At 36.4% G+C, this 18123-nt stretch overlaps 1 long non-coding RNA gene across 1 annotated transcript; it reads left to right on the top strand.

The window, feature by feature from the left end:
• The first annotated feature begins 350 nt into the window (after window positions 1–350).
• On the top strand, window positions 351–16406 carry LOC116550308. The gene is made up of 4 exons (XR_004268323.1): window positions 351–361; window positions 2676–2682; window positions 2900–2904; window positions 16244–16406. It is a non-coding gene; the product is annotated as an uncharacterized LOC116550308 (long non-coding RNA).
• Window positions 16407–18123: the final 1717 nt, after the last annotated feature.

The raw sequence follows: 18123 nt of genomic DNA, 5'->3' as shown, positions 1-18123 counted from the left end.
ACACAGAGAAAATGTATTTGGTAATCATTTTCGAAATCTTGTGAATTACTCTGATGCGACAAAGTGTAACACTCTGTTATGAGCATGTGTGACATAGGATTGGTGGCCATTAACACAGTGACAGGAAGGTTAGGGTGATTAATGAGGAGGTGGGGGACGTACTTGCAGAATGTAACATTTTCTTAAATTGTATGTTCTCCAAGGAGCTGCTTATTATGATTCCTTCAGTATCAATCCTATCATTTCTTGTGGAACATGCCACATTCTAAATTAGCACCCCATTCCCAAGGCAACTGTCTTCAGGGCAGCCTTTTTCTGTGCCTTGGATTCTTCAGACAAACTATTTCATCAAGTGATAGTTGTCCTCTAATTCCTCCTTCATCTCATCATAGTTTTGCTCATAAATTTTAAGCTCGTGTTCTCTTACTTTGGGGGAGAAATTCTGGAACTGTTAGATCACTGTTTACTAGACAAGTGCTTAATTTCAACTCTGTCATCCAACAGGTCTGTCTGGGTTTTAATAATCTGTCTTTCTACTTCCGCCTTTCTTCACGCTATTATACACAAACCAATGTTATTTCTATGATTTTACCGAAGCACTACTGACATAGTCATAACATAAATAACTCTGGTCTTGAAATCTTTGTGAAAAGCAGTTGCATGTAAATATATTGTCAGACATTCATTTCTGGAGATGTGGTTTTCCAGAGAGGAGCCTAGGCTGGAGAGGAAGCAACAGGCGGAGAATGTACGTGAAGACTATTTTACATGTTGATAAAGTAAGGATGACAGAGTTAACATCTTGTTGAGAAACTGACATTGAATGCCAAGGAGAACAAATAACAGGAAAAATACAGATAACATCAAGGAGATAAATGAATAGTTCTGATAAGAGTCATTGTCCAAAGAAAAGATAGTCTGGAGAAATTCTGTGTGTCAGAGGAATTTGGTCAGAGATGCCCTTTACAGGTGTCTATACTCTCTGACTCTGGCAAAAAGTGAACTCTTAAGGGCAGTGGGCTAATTTGAAATGCTACCCTTCGTTTAGAAACCCCTAATCCAAAGAAGAATGAAAATGGGTTTTCCCAGTGGGTAGTTTAAATATTTCTTTGCATATTCCACAGTAGAGAAATGGGTTCTGACTAGTGCACCTTTAGGGATAGACTTTTCAGTTATATAGGATTGAGGTTGCCAATGTACTAATGAAAACCTGTCTCTCCATTCATTTTGTTTTCAAAATTAATAATAAAAATAAAATGAGTGCTCATCAAATGTCAAGGGCTATACTAGATGTTGGGACTAAAGTTAAAATAAATATAGTCTTTGTTATGAAGCTCAGAGGCTGAACAACTTACAAGCTCATTCCCATCAATCCTGGCTCATCAATTTAGAATTTGATGTACTGGTTGGGAGGCTACTATCCATTTGCTGCGCATACAGAGGGCAGAGTAAAACAAGTGGAATATGCATAGGCCAGATCTTCATGAAGCAGTAGTTTTCTAGAGATCCTCAGAGGAACCTATAGGAACTGTAGTTTTCCTCAAAAGACTGCAACGAGCGGGTAAGAAGTCTATGAAATCTATGAAAGTAGGCATTCTTAAGGCAGGGGTAGGGTACACAAATCAGTATAAGGGGATGTTGCTGTGAAATATTGGAGCACCCATATTTCACACCATCAACAACCCTGTTGTGCCAGGAATAATGGCAATTGATTATCCAGTTGACAAATCAGTACTGATGGCCCAGTCTCTGAAAGATGCAAATGTGGTTCTTTTCACCGTGAAGCTCATACAGTAACTGGAGATAAAAACGAACACAGTTTATTATATTATTATCACTGTCAAGATTGCTGAAAAAAGCAGCTTTGGGATATGAGAAGAGTATATGACAAGGGGTATCTAGCTTAGTTTAGGGCATTTGGAAATGCATCTTTAAGGAATTAAGAGTAAATAAAAGTTTCTAGGAAATGGATAAAGAGGGGTAGACAAATAAGAGTCAGAAGGAGCAGTCTTTGGGTTTGGCACAGTGGCTCATGCCTGTAATCCCAGCACTTTGGGAGGACAAGGCAAGTGGATCATGAGGTCAGGAGTTCAAGACCAGCCTGGCCAAGATGATGACACTCCTCTCCCTACTTAAAATACAAAAAAAAAAAAAAAAAAGAAAGAAAGAAAGAAAAATTAGCTGGGTATGGTGGTGGGTACTTGTAATCCCAGCTACTTGGGAAGCTGAGGCAAAGAATTGATTGAACCTGGGAGGCAGAGTTTTACAGTGAGCCAAGATTGCACCACTTCTCTCCAGCCTGGGCAACAGCAAGGCTTCACTTCAAAAAAAAAAAAAAAAAAAAAAAAATGAAGGAGCACTCTTTGTGGAGTTTTTTGGGGCTCACCAATAGAGCATGGTGAGTGAGTAACTGAATTGAGGAATGGTGCCTGCGTGAATGGGATGCAGAGAGGGATAGGTAGTAGGCATTTTCTTCAAGCTCTAGTCAGCCATGTTAAAGACCCCACTAGAATGGGCATCTGTTGAAGGTTTGGGGTCAGTGGTATGTGAATAGACTAGTCTTCATAGAATCACTTGCATTGTGCAGGAGTGTTGGGGTAAAGACAGCATTGAATTTAAGAGACTAGTTAGGAGAGTATTTTTATCCCTAGGAAGGTGGGAGTGAAGATTTAGAGTAGGGTGGTGGCAGAACTTTATGTTTAGATGGGTATAGGAAGTGACTGAGAGGGACAGATCAAATTTCTGTCTTACATAACTGGCTAGCAATCATGCTAATCACTGAAATAAGAGACTTGAAATTATTTCCCTTTTCAGGGTCAAATTGTTATTGAAATTTTATATACAAAGATATAGAAGTGTTTCTACAAATAGAGATGCCAAATAGGTGGCTGGCTATGAGGTTTTGTAACTCAGATGAGGTCAAGGCTAAAGACTTCAATGTGTGAGTCAGTATTTTTTGAAGGGTAATTGAAATTATAGAAGTGGATGAGCTTGGCTGGGAGAAAGTGTGAAGTGAACAAAGAGTAGCACAGAGCATCAAGCTTGGAAGAACTACAACATGTAAAGATCAGATGAAGAAGAGCCTGTAAAGGAGACTGAGGCCTTACCAGAGATACAGAAGGAAAAGGAGACTGTCTTGGCAGATCTGAATGTAAGAATCTCATGGGGTTTCAGAAATCAGGCTTTTTATCAGGGCACTGCCACTATGAACCCTCTACGAACTCACCTTATGAACTCTCTGTGTTTCAGTTTCCTCTTGTATAAAATGGGGAATGAGAATACTTAACCCATGTCTCTCAAGGTTTTTTTTTCTTTTTTTTAGCAGGAGTCTCGCTCTGTTGCCCAGGCTGGAGTGCGGTGGTGGGATCTCGGCTCACTGCAACCTCCACCTCCTGGGTTCAAGTGATTCTCCTGCCTCAGCCTCCTGAGTTGCTGGCATTACTGGTATGTGCCACCATGCCTGGCTACTTTTTTGTATTTTTAGTAGAGATGGGGTTTCACCATATTAGCCAGGATGGTCTCGATCTCCTGACCTCATGATCCGCCCACCCTGACCTCCCAAAGTGCTGGGATTACAGGAGTGAGTCACCACACCCAGCTCTGTCAAGGGGTTTTAAGGAGGCAATATAATGATGTCTGAAGGTCCTTGGATACCAAAACCCTCTTAAGCATGCCATTGGCTTGCTGTGTGTTCCTAACAGTCAGTGTACAAGAAAACATGCCCCTGGCACAGGGCCTTTGCTTAGCTTTCCCAGCCCCTCACCTCTTTAGATAAAGTTCTACTCATTTTTGTATCTCAGCTCAAGACTCACTTCTTCAGAAATGCTTGGTCTCAACTTTGAATGTGTGCTAGACTCTTTATAGATTCAAGTTTCCTTTCTTAAGAGGACTTCTTTTGTATTTAAATTAGATATAATTTTATGATTATTTGTCTAGTATTTGACTTACACAATAAGATATATGCTTCTTGAGAACACAAACCATGTCTATTGATAACTGCTTAATTTTCTTTGCTTAAAATACTGTCTGTGGAAGGTAGGCACTCAACAATATTAGTAGAACAATCCAAATACATAGATGAATAAGTGTTCTTATCCTGTTCAAGACAAGAAAGATGGATTGATGATAGAAAAATAATATTTGATTTAGCAGCATGCAACTCATGTGTGAAATTAGGGAGAGCTAACTCAGTAAAGCATTGTGATGAAAGATGAATTAAAGACATTGAAGAGTAAATAGTTTATGATATGCAAAAACAGAGAACAGACACTTGTTCGAGAAGTTTGTCTATCAAAGAGATGGCAGAGAAGAGTGGAAGTCTTCCTCCAAAACTTAATTTATAGACATACAGGGGACAGTTTTATTTATTTAAAAAGGGCACCAGCACAGAGGATGATGAAATATATCACCTTTTGTAAGATCTATCTTTGCCTTATTAGTATAGCACTGAATTGGGCCTGCTCGAACATGATTTTTTTACTGAACAGTGAAGTGTCCTTCAGTCAGCTTGCTGCAGTCTAATCTGTGAAGAAAGGTCGCTTGGTGTCCAAATATGCGAGGTTCAGAAGTTCAGGCTGCTTAGTGCAGGCATAAGGAAAGTAATCATGCATCACATATTCAGAGTCCTTGAAGACTCTGTGTGTTGCTTTGAACAGGCTGTGTTAGCAAATAAAGGTAGTATAGCACTTCACCAGGCTGGTAAACTGCTTCCAACATTCATCACATACCAGTTCCTCTCAAAAACCCCAGCTTCTCACTTTCATCATCTGAGTTAGTTTTTAGATAGATTGGATCACTGTAAATTTCCCAACGATAAAATAATTTCCAAGGATGGTGTTTCATTGTACTTCAGACCAAATGTTAAAACATCTTTCCCCAGATTTTCCTGTTTGATCCATAATGAGTGGAACTGTAAACGTCCCCAAAAAGGGCTGCCCCTCTATCTGTAGCTTGGCTGACAGGGAATTTCACGTTTTTGTCTAGACTGCTGTCAACTGTTTCTAGGCAACTGACTTTTCAGATAATATCTCTAAAGCTTGGAGCACAATTTGATGGCTAGAAATTTGCTTTCCTAAAGAGAAAAGTTGGTCTCCAGCCTTTCAGAGAAGACCCAGGGGAGGTAGCTTGCAGAACTAGATAATTTTAGGTTCACTGTCTTAACTAATTGCTGGAGGCATTGATTGTAATATAAAGAGAGGGGAATGCATTTTAAAATGCAAAGTTCCGTTTCAATATTAGATAAAATTAAAATGAACTCAAGTCTCATCATGACCCATTCTTCACCCATCATTACATTCTATGACATTGCATGCCTGTGTCTAAAAGTAAAAACGTTTAGATCTTAAGCGCGCCTTGATTTTTACTCTCTTAACAAACAACAAAAAGAAAGTTACTGACAATCCTATTTCTCTAACGCTTAGGGTTTTGTAGAACCTTCTCTGAAACCCCTCTCTTGTCTGACTCCCGGAAAATTTCTCATCTACTCAGTCTCTGTCAAAGTTTTTCTTCTCTCTTGTCTAGGCTTCTCACAGGCACCAGCCCCACCAGTGGCCTTCTATCCTTCCCAGAATAAACAAGATAAAGTCAAATTTGTGCCTTTTAATTTTCCCAGTCAATCATCACCCTAATCCTACACAATGAAGAGACAAGAAATTGAGCAGGGAATCAGACTTCTCCTTAATGGATAAAGAGTAGACATGTGACTTCTTTATATTCTTGTCACTCAAGCTAACCCCCAGATTTCTCATTTATTGAGCAAATGAATATACTGTATACCTATGGACACTAAAGTTGGACCAGTCTCATTTGAATTCAAAGCTGCTGATACCAGATGTTTGACTTTGGGCAAATCAGGCAATTATCTCCTCTCTCAATGGGGTTATTAATAGCTACCATAGGAGGATTTTTGAGAGGATTATGCAGATAATATTAAAATGTTTCTGAATGGATCATGGTAAGCTTGCAACAAGAACTAGTGCCATTTGAATAGGCCTCTACTTGTGACCATAAAATAACTGGCACAATAAAAATCATGATTAATTTTAGTATTTGTACTTTTTTTTGGTAAATAAGGCAAGTTCAAAAGTTTGTTATTCACACTTACATTTGACCTTGAACTGTTGGTGTTCATGCTGTAAATAATTTTAAAATGTTCAATATTCAAATAGCAAGGAAAAAATTCAGAGAGAATAGATTTTAACACTGTTTTTGGCAAATTGCTCACCTATCATAGTAAAGTGGGGTATTTAAAGGAGGTGTTTTCTTTTGTTTTATCGTAATTAGTTCCACTGACAACCCTATGAACACAATCAGTGCTAAAATCTCACTTAGATCTGTTTATTATTCTTACCCTCAAAAATAATTTTAAAAAATTACCATTAGCTCTACTGACTTTCATTTGACTTTGTCTATTTTTGTAGTTAATTGTGAAAGTGATTTTCATAAATGTGACATTACCATTAAGATTGTTTCAAAACATTTTTGATTGGTGTTTAACTTTGCTTCAAAGGAGACAGTCAAGTAATTTTAGGTCAGCCTACTCCTCAAGTAGAGCAATTCCAGTGTACTTTTCATTAATGTGTTTCTATCAAAAAAGGAAACAACAGTAATATGCTGAGTCAGTAAGAAGACAAGAAATAGCCTTTGGAAGATTTTTATTGAGTTGACAGAGTCTCTTTTAATTGAATTTGTGTTTTACTTGAATAATAATTGAATATATAACCTATAAAATCTTTTAACTCGATACTTTGTTTTTTTTTTTTTTAAGGATTGTAGTTTATGTTAAGGTCTCTCTAAATTACATTAGATAAACAATTGGGTTCTTAGGGATTAACTGAATCAGTTTTAATACATGCTTTATTCACCAAGAACTGATGGCATTGTTTCAGGGATAAGAGAACACGAATTTATTTGCTTATCAAAACACTTCAGTACAAAAATAGCAAACATATGCCAGAATAAATCCAACCTAAACTGAAAAGTGGCCTTTATACTTGAAAATCTGAAGCAACTATCTTCTTTTGAAATAATGTGAGGGATTAGTGAGAGTGAATGCTATCCATAGGGATTGAGGGTGGAGAAGTGGAGACAGAATACATGCAGGTAGCTTCTCATGTTTTTGAAAGTCGTTCTCAGTGGTAGGTTCGGGAGGGAAGGAAAGGGAGAAGAAAGGTTGTAGTAGAATGTATTTGAGTATGTTTGTAAGCTAAGGGGAAGAAAGAAACATTAATATTGACTCATCCATATAGGTTAAACACTCGACTGATGTTTGACATTTATCTTGGACAAATCAAGGACTTAAACTTATTACCCATGATTGAAAGGTCTATGTGGCCATCCACCCTTCCACAAATTGCTGTTCTGTCCACAGGTGAAGGAGTAAGGAGAGAGAAAAGAAGGAAAAAAGAGACAAGGCTGGTGACTGGATAAGGCGACACTTAGTCCTAAAGTGATACATACTTTCCTTAGTGACAGGAAAAGAAAAGAGAAGCATTGGTAAAAGTTATTAATGAGACTGAATAGAATTTTTTTTTTTTTTTGGCCAGGTGCTAACAGAAGAACAATAATTATAAACTTTTATCACTTGATTTATTATTAATTCATTGTTTGCTATTCTCGTTTTCCTACTTCAAAAATGGATTTTGGCCAACTTACAATGGAAGGCACAGTCAGAAATCATTTCCTTTTATTTGAGTGTTTCAGACTCCTGAAATCATCTCAGCTAAGTCGTATGTTTCCTTACCTGGCATATGTCACCTAGGAGATCATCTGGGGAAAATTGTCTGCTATGTAATGTTTACACAGTAGTCCTGGATAGAACTGTGATTCCTAAACAAATGTTTTCATTTTTTTTAAGTGGTCTTTTTTTTTTTTTAACTGTAAATTAACTGTAATCTCAATATTTTTTAATATTTACATTTCCTGTATGATTACTAACATGTTTTAGCATAAATTAGTGAATTCTACTTTAAGCCATGATGGAGTAATATAATCAGATTCATTACATCCATCTGAAACAACCGAAAATCTGGACAAACATTTGAAAACAAAGCAAATCAAAAACCTTTTAGGAAATGTTGCAACAAGCAGCAGAGACTTTAAGCTCTATGAAAAGGAGAGTCAACAGGGTGATCCCTGAACGCACATTCTGGACCTTAGAGTAGAGAAGAGTGTATTGAGGAGCCAAATATATTTCTGAGTTCACGAAACAGAAATAAAACCTATTTTCCCCCCAGAAAACCTAAAGCAGAAGTAATTCATTGCCAGCAAACTTTCATGGGGAGAGTGTTTAAAGGAAGTTTTTTAAGATGAAGAAAAATGGTAAAGGACAGAAATTAAGCCTACATAAATAAGAGAACAAGAAAAGTTAAAAATATATGGAAATACAAACTATTTTTCTCACTTAAAATATTCTTTTATGGGATCATTGATTCACAGAAAATAATACATTGTGGAGGTTGTAACACAAATAGAAGTAAAATCTATAACAGTACAAAGGACATGATGAGGAAAATGGAAGCAAATTGTTGTACTGTTCTTATGATATGTGAAGAGGTATAATATCATTTGAAGGTGGTCGATAAGTTAAAGATGCATATTTTAAATGCTTGAAAAATGCCTTAAAGAAAACAGGGGTACAGCTAATGCACCAAGAGTGGAGATTAAATTCAATTATAAAATCTACAAAGAGAAAAAATTGACAGAAAAGTTAAGCAGACAATAAATAGTAAGATGATAGGAAGAAAATCAATTATATAATTAATTACATTAAATGTACAGTAAATATACTGAACACTCCAAATAAAACACAGAAATTGTCAGACTAGGGAAAGAAAGAGCAAGTCCTCACTACATATTAGGTACCAGAATCCATTGTAAATATATATTAAGGTCTTATTTAACTGTGGATATGTTCTTGGAAACTATGACTTTAAAGGAAATGATGACAACAGATCCCCATAATGATGTTTTCATTCAGTGTTGTTTCATTATAACATTGATGAGAAAAACATGTTAGTCTCATATATCATTTTCCTTAAACTTAGTTTCCAAGAACCTATATATGACATTAAGTGAGGACTTAACTGTATAAAGAAAAAGATTAAAAGTTGAAGGATAAAAAAAATGTACCATATAAACTCTATAAGAAAACTACAGTGGCTATATTAACATCATAAAAAATAGAATTCAGAATAAAGAGAATTACCATAGATCAAGATGGACATTTCCTTCCGGACACGATGGCTTATGCCTGTAATCTCAACACTTCAGAGGCCAAGGCTGGTGCATCTCTTGAGCCCACAATTTTGAGACCAGCCTGAGCAACATGATGCAGGTCCATTTCTACAAAAATAAAAATAAAAAATAGGCCAGGCACAGTGGCTCACACCTGTAACCCAAGTGCTTTGGAGGCCAAGGCGGGTGGATCACCTGAGGTTGGGAGTTCAAGACCAGCCTGACCAACATGGTGAAACCCCGTCTTTATAAAAAAAATAAAAATAAAAAACCAGCAATGTGATGCAGAGTGTGGTGGTACATGCCTGTAGTCCCAGCTATTCAGGAGGCTGAGGTAGCAGAATTTCTTGAGCCTGGGAGGGGGAAGTTTGAGTAAGCTGAGTTCCTGCCACTGCACTCCAGGCTGGTTGACGGAGTCAGACCTTGTCTCTAAAAGCAAACAACAAGAAAAACTTTAAAAGCATTGAAATAACATGGCATACGTTCTCTGATTATAACAGAAGCAAAGTAGACACTGGTAACATATATATAGAAATTATCCAAATGATAGTTAATTCATTTACTTCTTAATAACCTATGGATCAAAAAGAAAATCACAACGGAATTTTTTTGTTTGTCTGAGAAACTGTTTCTCCCTCATCTTTTAATAATGACTTTGTTGGCATAGAACTGTAGGATTATTTTCTTCTTCTAACAGTTTAAATCACCCCACTCTTCAATCTTGTATATTTTTAGAGGAGAAGTTTTTGCTTTTTAAGCTTTTTCCTCAATAGATAATACTTCCCCACCATTCCTATCGTCTTCTTCCAAGATGATCTCTTGGTATTTGGTGTTCGGCTGTTTGAATACAGTAGGTCTACGTGCGGTTTTAGTTATTTACCTTCTTAATCTCCTCTGAACTTCCTGTGTTTGTGGTGAGGCGTTCATTAATTTTGTTGTTATTTCAAACACATAGTTTTTTGCATTCTGTTTGTTCTTTTTCTTCCTTCTGTTTTTTCAAATACTTACATATTGCATCTTTTGAAATATCACCCAAAGTTCTTAGGTGTTGTTTTCTTTCTTCCATTTTGTTTTTCTGTTTATGTTGCAGTTTTAGAAGTTTCTAATGCTATATCTCAAGCTCACTGATTTTTCCCTCAGCCATTTCAAGTCTACTGTTGAACCCATCAAAGACATTCTTTATTTCTGTATCAGGGTTGTGATTTTGTTTTGTTTCCAGTATTTCTTTTTGATTCTAACTCCACATTTCCAACCCCTTGCTTATATTATTCATCTATTCTTGCATATTATCTTTTTTTCCAATAGTAACCATAACATTTTTACCCTTATTTTATATTCCCTGCCTGATAATTTCAACATTTCCATTATGTCTGATCCTCATTCCAATACTTAAATTGTTCCTAAAGCCTATACTTTCTTCTTGCTTTTCAGTGGGTCTTGTAATTTTTTGTTGAATGAGGGACATGTTGTTTTGGGTGATAGGAACAGAGTTAAATGGGTCTCTAGTGTGAAAATTTATGTTAATCTGGTTAGGAGTTTGGCTGTGTTTAATGTTTATTGTTCCTATATGTTCCAGAAGTTCCAAATTCCTTTATTGTGTTTATTTTTGCCTTTCCTCTTGACATTAGACTTTTCCTCTTCAGAAATAATTTGGATTTTGCATCTCTTTCACTTAAAATCTACAGTGATTATACTGGCACCTGCTGGTTTGATGATAAGGTAAGGAGGAGGGGAAGCATTGGAAGCTCTTATTATTAAATCTCATTTGTTTAGCAGGTCTTTGTCTCTTGTGATCTCCACAAGTCTCTCTTATGTAATTTCCAGGTAATTATACTACCCTCAAACAATCTAGTCCATATATGTAAGGAAAATAGCTGTGCTTCAGTCAGGTGTAGGCCATGGCAGACATCTGGTACAGCGTGACGCAGCAGGTTTGGAGTGCAGGTGTACAATCCCATGCACAATGTGATCACATTTATGTAGCCATTTAACATATGCTATTCATAGAAACTCATATCTAGCTTTGAGCCACTGTTGTCTGTGAGAAATATAACTGCACTGCTGACTCTGTAGCAGAGAGAGAGAGAGTAAAGCCATGTCCCAACTGCATAAAATCCCTGGAGTGTTCTTTTAGCTACCTGCCGCGTGTCCATCAGCTCTCCTTAGACCCCCAGCTTGGGCTGAAACCTGACCATATTGCACAAGGAAATAAATAATAATAGTAAGTAGCACTTACATAACTCTTACTATGTGTCCGGAACTGGTCTTGGTACAGTAGGGAGTCAGACATGAGCAGGGCAGGAGAGGCTTCCCCCTATACCAAGAATATCAGGCAGCAATCAAGTGATGGTCAGGTGGTTGTTATATTGTCTCTCTAAAATAATGATTGGTTGCAGTCAGTGCCAGGGAAAGACAGTCTCCCAATAGATAGAAAACACTTGAAACTCATGATCAGAAGCTCCCTGGTAAGATCCCAGGAACTGAGCAAGTGATCTTAAGCATGCAGGCTAAGAGCCCAAATTGTTGAATTTAACTGGTATATGACCTTCCTCTTGGAACACTCAACTTGTAAGGGGAAAATGCCCCAGGTGAGCATGTGTACAATTTCAGTACACACACTGTACTTGTAGCCCGTCCCAAGTGCTGGCAACCCTTTGCACATGCAGACAGCCCACACAAAGGTAAGATTCAAGGAAGAAGGGATGTAACACTGCAGAAACATGCCAACATATAAAAACTCCAACTCAAAAGTCAAAGTTTCCACATGAACTTCTCGAGTTGCCCACTTAGCCCTCTTCCAACTTTACCTTCTTTCATTCCCGCTTTAAAATGTTTTAATAAGCTTTCACTCCAGCTCTAAAAGTTGCCTCAATTTCTCCCTCTGCCTTAGACCCTTCAGTGGAATTCTTTCTTCTGAGGTGGCAAGAACTGAGGTTGCTACTGGACCCTGTGGATTTGCTGCTTCCAACAGTCTCAGTACTATGTATTTATATATATATATACCTTTGTAAATGCATATCTATTTACAAGAGTAAATACACACATCTATTTACAAAGGTAAAGATACATATTTACAGAAGTATATATATATTAAATATATGCTATATAAAATATATAAATATGTGATGTATACATATAAAAATATATGGTGGGTTTGTGTGTGTGTGTGTGTGTGTGTGTGTGTATATATATATATACACACACACATATACTTAAATATAGACCTTATAGACCATTATATATGTATATATATATGTTTATATACCTTATATAGTATATATAATATAGATGTAATGCATATAAACATAAAAACATATATGAAAAGGTATATATATAAAATATATGGCAAAAATATATAGTATTTATCTATGTGTACTTATACATTTATATATGTGTACACATATTTATATAACTTATATTTTTATATATGGTATGTACTATATATGGTATATAAATAATATACAAAGGTGTATATATAAATATGTATGCTTATGTATACATACGCCTTAAATATGTATATATTTATACCTTATATACCTTTATATATTTATATACTTTGTATATCTTTATACAAATATATATTATATGCTTTATATATGTAAATATTTATGTATATTTACATATATGATTACATATATCTACACTAGACACAAATATATAAAAATTGCATAAAAATATATTTTATATTTATATGTCTATAAATATGTAAGGTATATATACCTTATACATTTTTAACATGTTTTATTTATATAATATATTCATAAAGTATATATTTATATGCATATAGTCCATAAATACGTATATATATTTAACCTTGTAAATACATATATGTATACCTTTGTAAACATGTGTATATTTACCTTTGTAAACATGTATATATACCTTTGTAAACATATATATTCACATTTGCAAACATATACTTACCTTCATAAACATGTGCATGTATGTATATATATATTTATCTTTGTAAACATACATGTATTTACCTTTGTAAATATGTTTGCATGTGTGTTTATACATATGTGTATGTATATAGACACATATATGTACTTGTTCCTCTTATATAATCCCTAGACAGGTACTATTCTTATCTGCATTTCACAACTGAGGAATCTGAGAGGCATGTTAAATAACATGCCCAGAATCAGTAGCTAATAGGTGGCAGGTGAGGATTTTGTGTTTTTAAAGACCACATTTTAAGTAATTAGAAATTTGGATGGATGAAAGTTGGATAAATGAAGCTTTGTTTTGCCAGGTAAATGCATGATTTTAGCTTGTTATCACTTTCTCATGTCACCATGAAAGGGTAATAGCAGAGTGTTCTGTAGCCACTTAGTGTATTGTTTATCAGCCAATTCTGTGATTGCTACTTGACAGCAAGTCAATACTTGTTACTTGCAAATGTTTTCATTTGTTTAGTGATCCCAAAATTTACATTCCTTCAATGTCAAATATTGAGGTATAATCCAGTCTTTACTATTAAATGAATTAGCTAGATGGATCTGTAATGTTTCTGATGAAATTAGATTCCATTTTCTGTGCAGTCTGGTAGAGGAAATTACAGCATTTAATTCAATGAACTGTGAGGACGGACTGAGTTTCATTGACTTGTTCACCATTTTTCCTTCAGTGTGGATTTTGAAAACGTATTTATAGGTATTTCCAATTAAAAAACATTGAATTTCACTACACGAATTTGTGTTAGTTTCTTTATAAATATTTCTTAAAATATTGTATATTATAAATTGCTTATGTATAAATAAGCTATTTGTATATTTTTTGACATCAAATATATCTTAGATTTTTAAGCTAAAAAGTTAAGGTACAAGGCTGCCAAACATTCCACCATCCTACTTATACTATATTGGCCCTTATGTATACTTTAAAATTTTATAAAATTTGAAAATAAAATGAACAAATGTGCAAGAGGCATCTTCTGTATGTAACCTTTGGATTTGTCAGGACTTACTTTATATCCTACAAAGCATAAGTATGAGAATTTTATTTGTAAAGTATATTTTAATGTAGATAGTCAATTCAGTCAAACAGTTACAGTATCCCTTGGTATTACTTCATTGCTGTATTTTCGTCTTGCAGATTTATAATCCAAAAATAACCAATATTTGTTTAAAACAATGAGCTATAACTCTAAGTAATAATAAAGGAAGATAAGTAAATAATGCTAATCTTAATTTTTGTAGTAGAAAGACAGAATTTACAAAAATCTTTAGGCTTTCTTAAAAAACATATAATTGAGGGAAGTCTCAGACCTCATTCATGAGTTTATTATAATTTTGATTCCCAAACTGAACAAGGTCAGTTCGAAAGTTACATATTAGTCTCAGTTATTGATGTAAACTTGATAAGCAAAATATTTAAAAATTGATTACCTTATATATAAAAATATTTTGTTAAAATAGCTATATCAGGAAAGCAAATGTAGTTCATTATTGTAGTTGGTATCAGTATGATTTACTATTACACAAGATTAAAGAAAGAAACAATGTTAAGATCTCTCAAAAACTAAAGAAAAATATTTGATGAAATTCTGCACTTATAATGAAATATCTTAGAAAATAGAAGCTCATAAAAACCTCCTTAATTTGATGAAAAACATCTACCAAAATACACGTCATTGAAGATGTACATTGTATGGATGAATCTTAATTGACATGGAATAGTCTCTTGCTCATCTCCAGAGACATTTATAAATGCCATAGAATGTATTAACTAAAGATAAATGATGTTCTATAAGCATGAATCTGTGAATTGCTCCCAGGCAGGATATATTATCTTCTGAGCATTTGGTTTGGGTGATACATGACTCGTAGCCTTGCGGAGGGGCATTCAACACTGAATGCTGGAATTTACCACCTGCCCAGTTCATTAGAGACCACACCACTAGCATATTTTTGGGCATCCTGGTACCTATGTGTTTTGAAGGCACGCAGAAGTTAAAGACTTGAGGACAAAGGTGCAAAGGCCTTGAGGCAGAAGAATGCTTAATGTATCCAACTGTCAGTCACCACAAGGGTTTGTGAGACTGAAATTGGAAGGAAAAATTGAGAGAGGTGGTAGTATAGGTTTTTGAAAATATGTAAAATTTTGAGATTCACTCAGAATGACAGACATCACTGGTGCATCCTTTGTGATGCAGTAGTGGGAAGGCAAAGAAGTCTGTGCCTAAAATTTCAGGACTCTTTTCATGAATAACCTACTTATGCTATTGCTGTGCTGTGTCCTTTGCTGTGATGTAACTGTTTAATAAGAAAAAACGAAGCTCTAAAACAGAATAATCAAGATCTCTACAGATTTTTGAGTCTTTTGTTTTCTTTTTAGCAATCAGACACTTAAAGTGGTTAATGCATAATTACCACACAATAAAAGTATAGAAATGTTACTTTTATGATTAGAAATAAAGGAGGTTTTTTCTTTGTTTTAGTTAAGATTACTTATTTACAGAGAATAATATTTGGGTTTGATAGATTAAGAAAATAGGTGTCTCTATTTCTCACATAATGGAAATTATGGAGTCAAACATTTACTGGGGTCAAATAAGAGGCTTAAAAATATCAGTGATGCATCATAAAGCTTATTCACTGTGATCAAGACGGCTTCATCCCTGGGATGCAAGGCAGGTTCAACATAGAGAGAAATCAGTAAATGTAATCTATCACATAAGCAAAACAAATGACAAAAACCACATAATTATCTCAATAGATGCAGAAAAGGCCTTCAATAAAATTCAACATCCTTCATGCTAAAAACAATAAACTAGGTACTGATGACACATCTTAAAAATCATAAGAGCTGTTAAAATGTGTGTTCTGAATGAAGAAACCCCCAAACAGTGTTTGTGTGAGCAACATGGCTGTTTATTCACCTGGGTGCAGGTGGGCTGAGGCCAAAAACGATGTCAGCAAAGGGCAGTGGGATAGGAGTTGGTTTTATAGGTTTGGAGTGGGCAATGGAAAGTTACAGTTTTCTGTAAGCTAGGAAGCGGTTGTAGATTTGCAAGCTGGGAGGGGATCATAGGGTATGGAGTCACGAGGTTGATCAAGGTTGGTTACAAAGTCAAATGGCCTTATCAATCAGGGCAGGAATAAGGAACAATAGAGAATGTCTCAAAGTTAAGTAAGCACTGCACGGGTTGATCATTTCTTTCTCTTTTCATGGTCTTCCAGTTACTTTAGATTTTCCAGAAACTCATCTGGAGTGTCCATGCAGGCCACAGAGGCTAACATGGCATCCATGCCACCATCAGTCAGCCTAAAAGACCTTACATTCTTGTCTTTTTCTATTAGTAATACAAAGGAAAAAGAAATGAAGAGTGGAGGGCAGTGGATTATCAGGAAGGGCAGCAAAGAGGGGTGATGGGGCGATGTTTCTCAGGGCTTCTTTGAGGGGGATTGGGGGCAGCACAGAAAACTAAAAATGGGAAAGAATGTAAACTGCTGGGAGATTTCAGGGCAAGGGGTGATATTGTGGGGTTGTTAGAAGCAGCATTTGTCATATTGACTGATTGGTTGTCGCTTGTATAAAATTTTGTAGGAATTGAGAGATCAATCAGAAAACATGGGGTCCAAATAAGAGAAGGAGAAAGATAGTATCAGAGGGCTAGGGATTGGAAGAGCCGTGATTCCAAGTTAGAGTGTCCAGCCAGTCCAGCCAGGTTTAGTTTATTGATGGCATCATATAAGAGGCCGGACAGGTTTACCTAAGAAAAAATGAAAGTGCCATATTCTGGCCATTTGGATTGAGGCCAGGCCATGTGACAGAGACGTTTAGGTTTCATATTGGGTGACAGTTGAAGAGCTTTTAGGTTTTTAGGATGCAGGCTAGAGGTCCAGACTGAGGAATAGAGGGCAGAATATTGCCCCTGGCAAAGGAGGTAAATTTTAAGGAAAGGAGTAGAGACTAGGAGAAGGAGCAGCTACCAGGTTTTTGGTAGGCATCCCTGACGATTCCTGGGCTGTAATGTGGGTGAGTGATCAAGGCAGGCGTCCTGGCAATTGAACAGACACCAAGGGGAGACCATCTTCACAAGTCTGTGACCGACGCTGGAGTTTTAGAGTGAGAGGGAGAGACTTGCCTCCTCTGGCTTCTACACGGATAGAGGGTCTTTGTCTCTACTAGAAAGATTTAGAGAGAGAGACTTGTCTCCTTTTCTCTAAAGGAAAAGAGAGAGAAAGAGGGAGAGGCTTGTCTCCTCTTCTCTGAAGGAAAAGAGAAAGATGGAGAGACTGCTTACCCAATCTGAAGGTGGGAGGAGAGCTGTTTGGTTCGCTCTGTAGAATATTTTTTTTTGACAGCTAGGATAGGGGAAGAAATTTAGGCTTTGGAAAGGGATACACGATACTCCTTTGAGGTACTGGTGCTGGGCGGGGTAAGAGTGGTTAGGTTTTTAAGGGGATGATAAGGGGTAAGTGACTTGTAGCAGCGGATGGGGAGGTGGTTTCCCGCATCCTAGGGTTAAGATAGGGGGACGTAAGGGGAGCTATTGAGGAAGGTGGGGGTTCAGGGAGGAGGGCGGCAATGAGGTATAGCTGTAGCCCAGGAATAGTTAAGGAGGCAGACAATTTTGATGGGATATCTCTGAGTAACAGGGGAACTGGACAAGTGGGGATGATTAGATGATTGGGAAAGAATGTGTAAAGGAGTGCTGGCCTAATTGACACAAGATCTGGGCAGTTGTGAGAGGCCTGGAGGCCTTGCCATCAATTCCCACAGTAGTTATGGAGGCCAAGAAAACAGCTCCTTGAAAAGAAGGCAGCATGGAGTGGGTGGCCTCGGTGTTAAGGAGATGCACTTACCCTCCACTGTAAAAGTTACCTGAAGCTCAGGGTCTGTGATCATCCAGGGATTCTCTGAGATGTTCAGGAAGCGTCA

The sequence above is a fragment of the Sapajus apella genome, unplaced genomic scaffold (genome assembly GCF_009761245.1).
Source record: "Sapajus apella isolate SASKATOON/1434 unplaced genomic scaffold, GSC_monkey_1.0 scaffold7, whole genome shotgun sequence".
NCBI lineage: Eukaryota > Metazoa > Chordata > Mammalia > Primates > Cebidae > Sapajus > Sapajus apella.
The sequence above is the reverse complement of the archived record's forward strand: the minus strand, read 5'-3'. Positions and strand labels throughout refer to the sequence as shown.